This window comes from Pogona vitticeps, chromosome 10 (genome assembly GCF_051106095.1).
Source record: "Pogona vitticeps strain Pit_001003342236 chromosome 10, PviZW2.1, whole genome shotgun sequence".
NCBI classification, from domain to species: domain Eukaryota; kingdom Metazoa; phylum Chordata; class Lepidosauria; order Squamata; family Agamidae; genus Pogona; species Pogona vitticeps.
The window spans coordinates 13118698-13129360 of record NC_135792.1 but is presented as its reverse complement, the minus strand read 5'-3'; the positions used below and the strand labels follow the sequence as shown (position 1 = coordinate 13129360).

At 45.5% G+C, this 10663-nt stretch overlaps 2 long non-coding RNA genes across 2 annotated transcripts in view; one reads left to right on the top strand and one right to left on the bottom strand.

Moving 5' to 3' along the window:
• Window positions 1-955: 955 nt before the first annotated feature.
• On the top strand, window positions 956-2520 carry LOC144584350 (uncharacterized). The gene is made up of 2 exons (XR_013538546.1): window positions 956-1500; window positions 1645-2520. It is a non-coding gene; the product is annotated as an uncharacterized LOC144584350 (long non-coding RNA).
• A 1977-nt stretch (window positions 2521-4497) lies between these two features.
• The window catches only part of LOC140702179 (uncharacterized), a 28874-nt gene continuing 22708 nt past the window's right edge, over window positions 4498-10663 (bottom strand). The window contains exon 2 of the long non-coding RNA XR_013538545.1: window positions 4498-5687. This is a non-coding gene — a long non-coding RNA (uncharacterized LOC140702179). The remainder of the gene's footprint in view (window positions 5688-10663) is intronic.

Below are 10663 nucleotides of genomic sequence, written 5' to 3'. Positions count from 1 at the left end.
GGTTACAGAATCATACTCAAAGGGTGCTTATCAACAGCTCCTTCTCAGACTGGTAGGAGACAAGGGGGTACTACAGGACATACTCCTGGTCCTGTTCAACCTTTTTGTTAATTACTTGGATGAGGGAGTGCAGGGAATACTTATCAAGTTTGTGGATGACACAGAAATAGGTGGAAATACCCAATACTCTGGAAGACACAAACAAAATTAAAAAATAATAGCTTGAGTACTGGCTGAAAACAACAGAATGAAATTCAACAGGGATAAGTGCAAATCTTTTGGGGGGCAGAGAACAAATGCACAGTTACAAGATGGGGATATTCGGCTCAGTAATATTACAAGTGAGAAGGATTTTGGAATTGTTGTAGCCAACAGTGCTGCAAAAATGTGGTGGCAAAAAAGGCAAATGTGATTTTAGGCTGCATTAACAGAAATACTAACCCAGCAGTTCAAAAGCATGTAAAAATGCGAGTAGATAAATAGGTACTACCTCAGTGGGAAGGTAACGGCGTTCCGTGTCTAGTCGTGCTGGCCACGTGACCACGGAAACGGTCGTCGATCAAACGCTGGCTCTACAGCTTGGAGACGGGGATGAGCACCGCACCCTAGAGTTGGACACGACTGGATGTCAAGGGGAACATTTACCTTTTTACAGAAATATAGTCTCCAAATCCTATGAAGTACTAGTTCCCTTCCATTCCCTCCCATAGTTAGGCCTCATATTGAGTACTGTCTGTAGTTCTGGACACTGTACTTTAACAGCGGTCCCCAACCGTTTTTGGACCGCAGACCGGTTGGGGTGTGTGGGCTTCGTGAGCTTGCGGGTGGGCGTGTCGCATTTGCAGAGGGGCATGTCATGCTTGTAGAGGGGCATGTCGTGCTTGTGGAGGGGCATGTCACACTCGTCGAGGACGCCCACCTGCGAGTACGACACGCCCACTGTGCGTGCATGTGGGGGGGGCCGGATATCCGTGTCCGCAGCCCAGTTCAGAAATGAAGATTGGGGGGAGATATGATAGCACTTTTCAAATACTTGAAAGATAGAGGAGGCACAGGATCTATTTTTGATTATCCTGGAGTGCAGGAGACGTAATAAAGAATTCAAGTTATAGGAAGCCAGATTTCAGTTGAGTATCAGGAAAAACGTAACTGTTGGAGCAGTGTGACAGTGAAACCAGTTACCTCTGGAGGTGGTGAGTGTTCACGCACTGGAGGCATTCAAGAGAAAATAATCTTTGGATGCAAGGAACAATTTAGTGCAGATAACATGATGCGTGTTATTTTATATGGATGTTTAAGGAGTAATAATATCTGAGATGGTGGCTGTGGCTGCTTTAACAATCAGGAGTTTTGTGCTACAATCCAAGGGCACCCCCAGAAAATAGGAATGACAAACAATTTCTATGTATTCTTTACCTAGAAAACCCTGGAAAGTCGCCATAAGTCAGAATCAACCTTTGATTATTACATTTGTACTAGTTGGATAACTCAGTGGTTTAGGTCACTGGTTCTTAACCTTGAGTTACTCAGGAGTTTTGGACTGCAACTCTCAGAAGCCTTCACCACCAACTATGCTGACTGGGGTTTCTGGGAGTTGCAGTTCAAAAGCATCTGAGTAACAAAGGTTAAGAACCACTGGTTGAGGTATCTAATTGGAAGTCTGATTCCCCATTGTGTCTCCTGTGAGCAGAGCCAGCCTGTGGTTTCATTCCAAAGAGCAAGCATAAAACGGTACATGGTAAATTCAAGATACATAGATGAGGAAAACTACATGCTTTGTTAAAGATATGTCTTTCATCATTTGAGGGACTCTCCAAAGACGTGATAAATATATCATCCAGTTTGACCCTTAGTTTCTTTGAAAGAGGCTGTAATTGGATTGCTCTTGAACAAACCTAATTTAGATCCAGAAGATATGGACAATTGCAAGTTTGTTATTAACACGCCCTTGTTGGGAAAAATGTCTAGCGTGGGTGACCTTGGCCTGTTTCAGTTAAACTTCATGCCCAGGTTTGAAATAGTGGAGAGAGGCAGTGTCTGGGTGGTTTTGGGTGTCTCGGCTCATTTTAATACTCTTTAGTGTGGGTTTTGGATATACTGTTGGAGTTGGGTGTTGGTGGTACCATATGGCACTACCTTCCCATTTGGATGATGGATTCTAGAACATGGCAATGGAGAATTGCTCTCTTCCTTAACAATTGTTCTATGGTGTTCTACAAGTCTCTATTTTATCACCTAGATCTACATGGAACAAGTCAGAATGTTTATGTGCAGAAATGAAGTGTCAGGTATGTGAAGCATCTGATCTGTATGACAGCGTGGATGGTCTGAAACAGTCTCTGGACACAAATCCTTATGGAGCCCTGAAACAGTGGAGAATAGGTGGGGTATACAGTACATGTAATCAAATAACTAATGAATGATGCTGAAATCCACCTTCATCCCAAACTGTAGCCTAGATAGCCCTGCTGGGGTGGAGTTGGGGTTGTGAATTCTACTTTGGCAGAAATAGAGGTACTTGGAGACCTACCTGGGGGTCCCCGCTGCCGCGATCGGCACCTTCGGAGCTCTCAAAGGGCTTTCCCCCCAACATCAGAGGAAACTCTTTGAGAGCTCCGAAGGTAATTTTTTGAAATGCTGAAATGGATTAATTCTGTTCCCATGCATTTCAATGGAAAATGGTACTTCGACTTGTGAACTTTTCAACGTACGAACACCGTTCCAAAACGGATTAAGTTCGTAAGTCGAGGTGCCACTGTACCTTGGCGCCAAGACTCTCCCATCAGTTTCTTTCAACTGCCACATTGAAGAGCCTCATACTTCTAGCTTCTGTGAGTTAAAAGTGAAAGAGAGGGTTTTTTTTACTCTTGATTACTAAATATTTTCTTTTTCCTGCTGATGCATGAAAATATCACTAATACAAACTTTTATCTTTTTTTTAACGTGCCTTGGCCTCCAGCCGTCACCACCTCCACTTTTGTTTTTCCTAATTGAAATGTATTTTTCTTTAATTGTTCATGGCCCATTTGGGCCCATTTAAGCACTGCGTGGTTTGCAATAATAAAATATCACTTTCAGACAGCCACTCAAAGTGCCTTTTTTGCCTAGGCAAGTCACATCAAACCTCCTCATTGTAAAAATTTCAAGTGGGGATTCCTCTGTTCTCGGTTTTCCAGACTTAAACTCCATCTTTGGGAACAGTGTTTACAACCTGTTAAAGTCATGGCTTAGTGTAAGGCCACTGCACAAGCTAAAGCCACAGAGAAAGCCATTGCAGAATCATCTAAACAGCACCCTTCGGCCACACCATCTCACTCTGATGCCCCTTGGACTTTGTCGAGAACCTCTAAGGGACACAGACCAAAACACTCGACGTCGAAAAGTTTGACATCAAAGTCCTGTCTCCCGAGATCTCTTTGGTTCCAGATCCTCCTCAACCCAAGAGGTCTAAACAAACCAAAACTAAAGCTCCTGTGATCACTCTGCCGCAGCTTTCCAAATCTGGAGATTTGATTTGTGTTGGCTCACTTTCTGACAACAAAGGGATCCCACCACACCAGCCGACTTCTCAGTTGCTGGAATCGGATGATCAAGTAGATCACCTTACGTCCTCACCTGCTAGTCCCCAGAAATCTATCTCTCCTAGTAACCCCTCCATAGACGCTTCACCGGAGACAGTGTAATCATAGCCTCAGCCATACACTGTGCCCTATCCTGTAACACCATGGCCACCTGCGTGCTACCATGTGCATCAAGCTTATGAGGCAATTCCGCCAGCATGCGCAGGCCAGAACCACACTCAGCACTCTCATCGGGTAGCCATTTGCTTCGATCAGTGCTCTACTAACCAGTCTGCCAGAGGTGCTCAACCGGTTGTTCTGTCTGGTCCCACAACAGCATTACATCAGAGACCTCCATCTCAACAGCTTTCGGTGTCGAAGCAAGCTTGCCATCCAGATCCATGCGGTCATCAGATGGCTGTTCACCAGCTACCTCAAAAGCTCAAGGCAGTTGAGAGACACACTTCCAGTCATGAAGCATTTGCAGCTCCTCTCAGCCGATATTTTCCAGCTCCTCAAAATGATGGAGACCATTCCTCCCACTCGGCATCCCTGACCTCGATCTATTCGACAGGCCTCCCAACAGGTCCATTGAATTGGCCACAACCTCCTTTTTGACATCATAGAGATACTGGTTCCGGTATCGATGACTCTCGCTATCCATCCTGGTCCATGGATGCTGCAGTTCACTCTTTGCTGATTGCTGACTCTCAACAGTGACACCTACCTAAACATGTAGTCCGTCAGTACCAAGATGTCGACTATGATACCGAGGTTCCAGGATTTTTACCTCTGCCCACGGACACAGCATGACATCAATAGCAGCTGATGATCCTTGACGGCAACAGATGTCCATGGACATGCCACCTCCTTCGGTGGCAGCCACCAAGGGCACTACTATGACCCACAACCTCTCAACACTGAAGTCGATCGACGCGTGGTCGACTCCAGACCTGACCCCAAAATCTCAGATCTCAGCCACAAACTCCATCTTTGCTACTCACATCACCAGATTCTGACCTGGCAGATGTAGATCCTCCATCATCAGCAGAAGATTTTTGAACATATGCTCAACTCATGGTGCGCATGGCTAAGTCTTTGGAGCTACAGATCCACTGCCCCACAACTGAAGCAGTGGATCACCTTTATGATCCCATTTCGAAAGACACAACTACTTCAGTCCATATTTCCATGCTACCATCCCTTCTCAGCACTGCTCAGAGTCTTGGACTAAACTAGCCTCCTCTCATTCGATCTTGAAATGAATTGGCAACCTTTACCGAATACATCACCCTGAAGCACTTTTTCTTCAAAAGCAACCAGCCCCGAATTTGATATTCGTTGAAGCCTCACAGTCTCGGTCTCGACATTGGCAGATCCTTATTCCACCCAACAAAGACAGTTGGAGAATCGACTCTATGGGCAGGTGGGTTTACTCCTCAGCGACTTTCTCTCTGAGAATAGCAAACTACCAAGGAGCTGTGGGACTGTATCAACGCTTTCTTTGGGACAATATGGCCACTTTTGTTGATTTCTTGCCAGAGGATAAAAAGGTACTAGTGCAAACCTTCCAACAATAAGGCCTCTCTGTTGCCAAACAACAGATGTTTTCAGCTTAGCACACTGTAGATGCAATGGCAAAATCCATGGCTACCTCTGTGGCATTGAGACATTTTTCCTGGTTACGAACAGCTGAAACAGATGACATCTTAGAAAACGACCAAAAGAAACGTTCAGCTGCCAAACGCTGGGGCATCTATCCTGCCTGTTAGCAACACCCTCAACGTAACCAATGGAAGTGTCCCTACAATTCTTACCAGAGGTTCCAACACGAGCCCCAACGCCAGGCATCCTACCCGCCTTATTTTAAGCAGCAACAATACAAATCTAAACTCCGCCAATAACCTATCTAGAGGTGCAACGACCGCAAACCCAAACATCATGTTTGACATCTTCCTGACTGAGATCGCAACTCACCATTCCCCACCTTTTCTGTGGAAACACTTACCTGCCTCGGAGTCCATCACCACCGATGTCTGGGTTCTGTCCATCGTCTGAAGTGGATTTGGCATCCATTTCCATCAGCTCCCTCCGCCACTTCACGTCATTACACCACTGTCTCAAACTCTACAAGAAGAAATAGAACATTCACTTCTCAAGGATGCCGTACAACTGATACAGCAAAACAACAACAGTTTTTTCTCTCGCTATTTCACTGTCCCCCAAAAGGACAGCGGTCTTCGCCCTATTTTAGACCTCAGAGAGCTCAACCAGTATGACATCACCACCAAGTCTCGTATTGTGACCCTCGAGTCGCTTGTACCCTTCCTCAGGAAAAAAACTGGTTCACAGTTATAGATCTAAGAGACATGTACTTCCACATCTCCATCCACTCCTCCCACAGGCAGTACCTTTGATTCCAATCTTGAGCCTATCAATTCAAAAGACTTCCCTTTGGGCTTGCAACAGCTCCCAGAATCTTCACCAAATGTATGGCCCCAGTAGCCACTTACCCATTTCACCTTATCCCTCCTTCACAATCTCGGTCTCATGGTCTACATGCAAAAATCCAAACTGAGCCCTACAAAGGTCATTCAGTACATCGGGGCTCGCACAGACTCTATCCAAGCCTGCACATTCATTCCCCCAGACAGGCAACAGAACCTCATCTCTTTGCTGCATAATTTCACTCCCCATGCTCTGGTACCTGCCCTACTGGTGCAATGCATGTTAGGCACTGTAGTGTTCACCCTTATTATGTTAAGTAGTCATGCATATTCATGTTGCAGGCTAATGTTGCTGGGAGGCGGAGCTGAGAGATATGTAGAAAGAGGCGGAGTCAGAGAGTGAGTCAGTCAGAGTCAACAGGGAGATGAGAGTGGAGAGGGAGATAGAGTGTGGTATTTAGGGAGATCTGAGGTGTGTTTAGTCAGAAGAGTGAATAGTAACTGGAAGCTCAAATAGAAGATTGTGATTGATGATAAATAAACCTGAAGAAGATACTTATGATTAACTGTCAAACATCTGTAATCAATAAATTTGTTTTATTTAAAAGACAGTGAAGTTTGGACCTTCATCTTCATCCTTCCATAAGTAAAGTATGTTGATTTAGTGATCAACTGGTGGCAGCGTGTGAAAAAGAATATTGTTTGCCTTTGTGTGTTCTGTGTTTGGGGAGTCAGGCAGGGGCCACGAGGTTCAAACGCCACAGGCACCATGGCTTCTATGACCTCGGTCGTGCAATACGTAGGTCTAAAGATGAGGTCCCTAGAATTGTGGTTTCTCACCCTCTTCAATCCTCCTCTCACTCTGTTGAGACTCACCCCCAATTCGCCTCCCAACTTCAATGGTGGCGTTTCATCCCGAACCTTTCAGTAGGATGTTCCTTCCAGCAACCACGTCCTCAAATACAGGTCACGACCAACACCAGCCTTACGGGCTGGGGAACGCATCGTGGCTCTCTCAAGATCCATGCCAACTGGTCCCACAGAGAACGTTCCCTCCACATAAACGAGCTGGAACTCCTTGTAGTCATAAAGGCTTGCAGAGCCTTCAGAAACATCCTGATTGGCAAAATGGTGCAGATTGCCACCAACAACACTACAGCTATGTACTTCATCCTCAAACAAGGTGGTACCCACTCCCCAAGCCTCCTCTCTTTGGTGGTAGACCTATGGGAATGGTGTCTCTCACATCACGTTTGCCTGACAGCTCTACACATTGCAGGCCAGGACAACAACCTGGCAGACCTCCTCAGTCGTACAAACTCCCAACCTCATGAGTGGGAATTGGACCAAACGATCTTCCTCTACCTCTGCAAAAAGCAGGGCAAGCCAACTCTCGACCTCTTTGACTCACAAAACTACGAAGTGCAGGTGCTATTGCTCCCATGCCGGAGTTGGGAGACACTCCCAGGGAGATGCGTTCATTGGCTGTTGGCCCAGGACTCTCACGTACCTCTTCCCACCCTTCCCGCTCCTCCACAACATAGTTGTCCATCTACAGCAGGACAAACCCAATGCCATTGTCATAGCCCCGTGTTGGCCGGGACAACCTTGGTTCCTGGTCCTGCACAACCTATCATCAGACATTTATCACCTCCCCCATTTGCCACACCTTCTCACACAAAACAACTCCCAGATATTTCATCCAGATTTACCTGCTCTGCACCTGGCAGTGTGGAGTATTTTTTCTCCTTGATGGATGTTTTCCGTCAGGTGAAAAAGCCTTCAACCAAAAGGGCCTATTTGTAAAAGTGGAAAAAATTTCAATCTTTCACTAGTTGCTTCGCTGCCTGCCATGAACCCATCTCTTTCCACAGTCCTCTGATTCCTGCTACAGGTCTTTCCCTTTCCTCTCTGAGAGTTTACCTCTCAGCAATCGTCCTGCCAACTGCTGACTTCTCCAGCGGCGTGTTTTTTCTGACATCCCACACTCAAATGCTTTCTAAAAGGTTTATCACATGCCTACCTAGATGTTCATCCACCTTCTCCGCAATGGTCTTTGACCCTTGTCCTGCAACAGCTCACTAGGCCTCCTTTTGAGCCATTAGCTTCAACGGACCTTCACCTGCTTACTTTCAAAACAGTCTTCCTTGTAGCAATCACATCAACTCGTCGAGCAAGTGATTTAGCGGCTTTGCAGCATGACTATCCTTATACTGTATACAGTTTTTCCCTGATAAAGTCAAACTATTTGTGGACATTTCTTTTCTCCCTAAAGTTGTATCTCAATTTCATCTTTCTCAACCTTTGGTCCTTCCTTCCTTCTTTCCATCACCATCTTCCACTCAAGAATGACTCCTCTGTACTTTGGATGTCAAAAGAGCCCTTGCCTTTTACCTTTCTCTTACACAACCCTTTCGGCATTCACTGTGCCTTTTTGTCAGCCATCACTCTCATACGAAGGGTTTGCAGGTAACTTCACAAACAGTTTCTCGATGAGTTGCTTCTACCATTCACTTTGCATATGAGTTTGCTCGACAGCCTGTCCCTCAGGTGATTCGCCTTCATTCCACCAGAGAGCTTGCAGCCTCTACAGCATTCCTCCGGGGTGTGCCTCTTCCCGATGTCTGTGCTTTGGCTACATGGGCACAACCATCTACTTTTATCCGGCACTATAGACTGGATGTTTGGCAGAAGTCTGATGTGGCATTTGGACATGCTGTTTTGGCTTCCACCTTGGCGTGACACCCTACCTCCGGGTAAGACAGCTTGTTAGTCACCCACGGTGTGATTCACACAGACCACAAAGAAGAAGAATAGGGTACTCACCTGTAATTGTAGTTCTTCAGGTGGACCTCTGTGATTCACACATCCCACTATCATTCCACGCAGATCTCTTTGTTCTGGCAGTTGACGTAACTGAAGGGAGAGTATTGGTGCCAAGGTACTTATATGGAGGGGGCTCTATTCTAATGTGTGTTTTTTGCTACCACAGAAACTCTAGAATCTTCCGATGAGGCACCCAGGGCGTGAATCACAGAGGTCCACTTGAACTACAGTTGTAGGTGAGTAACCTGTTGTTCTGGTGATGCTAGATTCAGGGTCTGGCTGCAGGGGAACCAACAGAGTGTGATCCAGCCTCCAGCCTTTGAGGAACTGGATCGAAACTGAACTAAGAATATACATAAATTTAGTCTGAAAACCAAGTTAAGAACAAAACTATTTCAGGTTACTCCTTTTGCCCCTCAGTTCTGTTTGTCCTTTCCAGAGGAAAAAATGTGCATAGACTCCCACCTACCGCCAGATTCCTTTTTGTACTTAGTAATAGGTTCTTGATACTACATAAAAACTTGACCAAACTCAAACAAAAAGTTGGGTGCTGTGATTTTGTATGCATTGTTTTGTTTCTTTCATTAATTCTTGCTGCCATGCTGTATGCTCAGATGAACAATAGCTGTGGCCTGCAAAGATCAATACCAGATCGCTGATAGTGCCTATCTAGTCAAAGAGTAGATTATTTGATAAATGGGGTGGTCCATATGTTTTGACATTTGCTAGCTGTATAGCCCAGACCAAACCAGCCAAACTAGAGTTCTATCATCAAAGCCCCAGAAGGAGTAAATAGAAAATTTCCTTTTTTGGCCAAAACCACATATATTCTAGGTTTGAGGGTGGGTGGCTGGGAATATACCACCTACAAGTAATGGACGAGAGAACCCAGTGAGAGAAGCAGGGACTTGAGTGCATTAAATTTTGAGGTAAACATTGTGCCTGAAGTTGCAGAGCTGCACTTTGGTTACACGAAGATATGTCATGCGGGAGTTAGAGTATTTGAGCAGAGGGATGCAGAAATAAGGAAATCCCAATTAAGCCAAAAAACCCAGTGGGTGAGCTTGAACAAATTACAGACCATGCATTCATGTGTAGCAAGGAGTCAGGAATCCTCGCTTAAATATATAGTTGTTGCTGTTAATGTGTAAGTCGCCTCCGACTTATTGCAACCCTGTGAAAGAGTGACCTCCAGCATAGCCTGTCCCCAACAGCCCTGCTCAACTCTTGTAAACTCAAGGCTGTGGCTTCCTTTAGGGAGTCAAACCATCTCCTATTGGGTCTTCCTCTTTTCCCGATGCCTTCAACCTTTCCCAGCATTATTGTCTTTTCCAGTGAATCTTGGCTTCTCATGATGTGTCCAAAGTAGAACAGCCTCAGTTTTTGTCAATTTTGCCTCCAGGCTTGATTTCCTCTAGGACCCCCCTTGTTCATCTTTCTGGCAGTGCAGGGTGTCTGCTTCAGTATAGAATCATAGAACTGCAGAGATCCCTTGGAGCATCAAATCTCCTGTCAAAGCAGGAGATCCACAGATAAAGCATCCCTGATGTAATCTCTGTCTGTCTGGAAACCTCCAACAAGGGAGAGCCTAGCCACCCTCTGTCAAACAACTCTTACTGTCAAGAAGTTCTTTGTAATGTTTGTGCGAAATCTCCTTTATCATAATTTTAATCCATTACTTTGGATCCTACTTCAGTAGAGATGAAACAAACTTACTAATAAACCAGGATGTGCAGAGGGGGCTGTACCATTAGGCAGAGTGAGGCAGCTGCCACAGAGAACAGGTCTGGTGGATAGCAGTGAATAATGGCAGTAAAACTTTGGCAGACC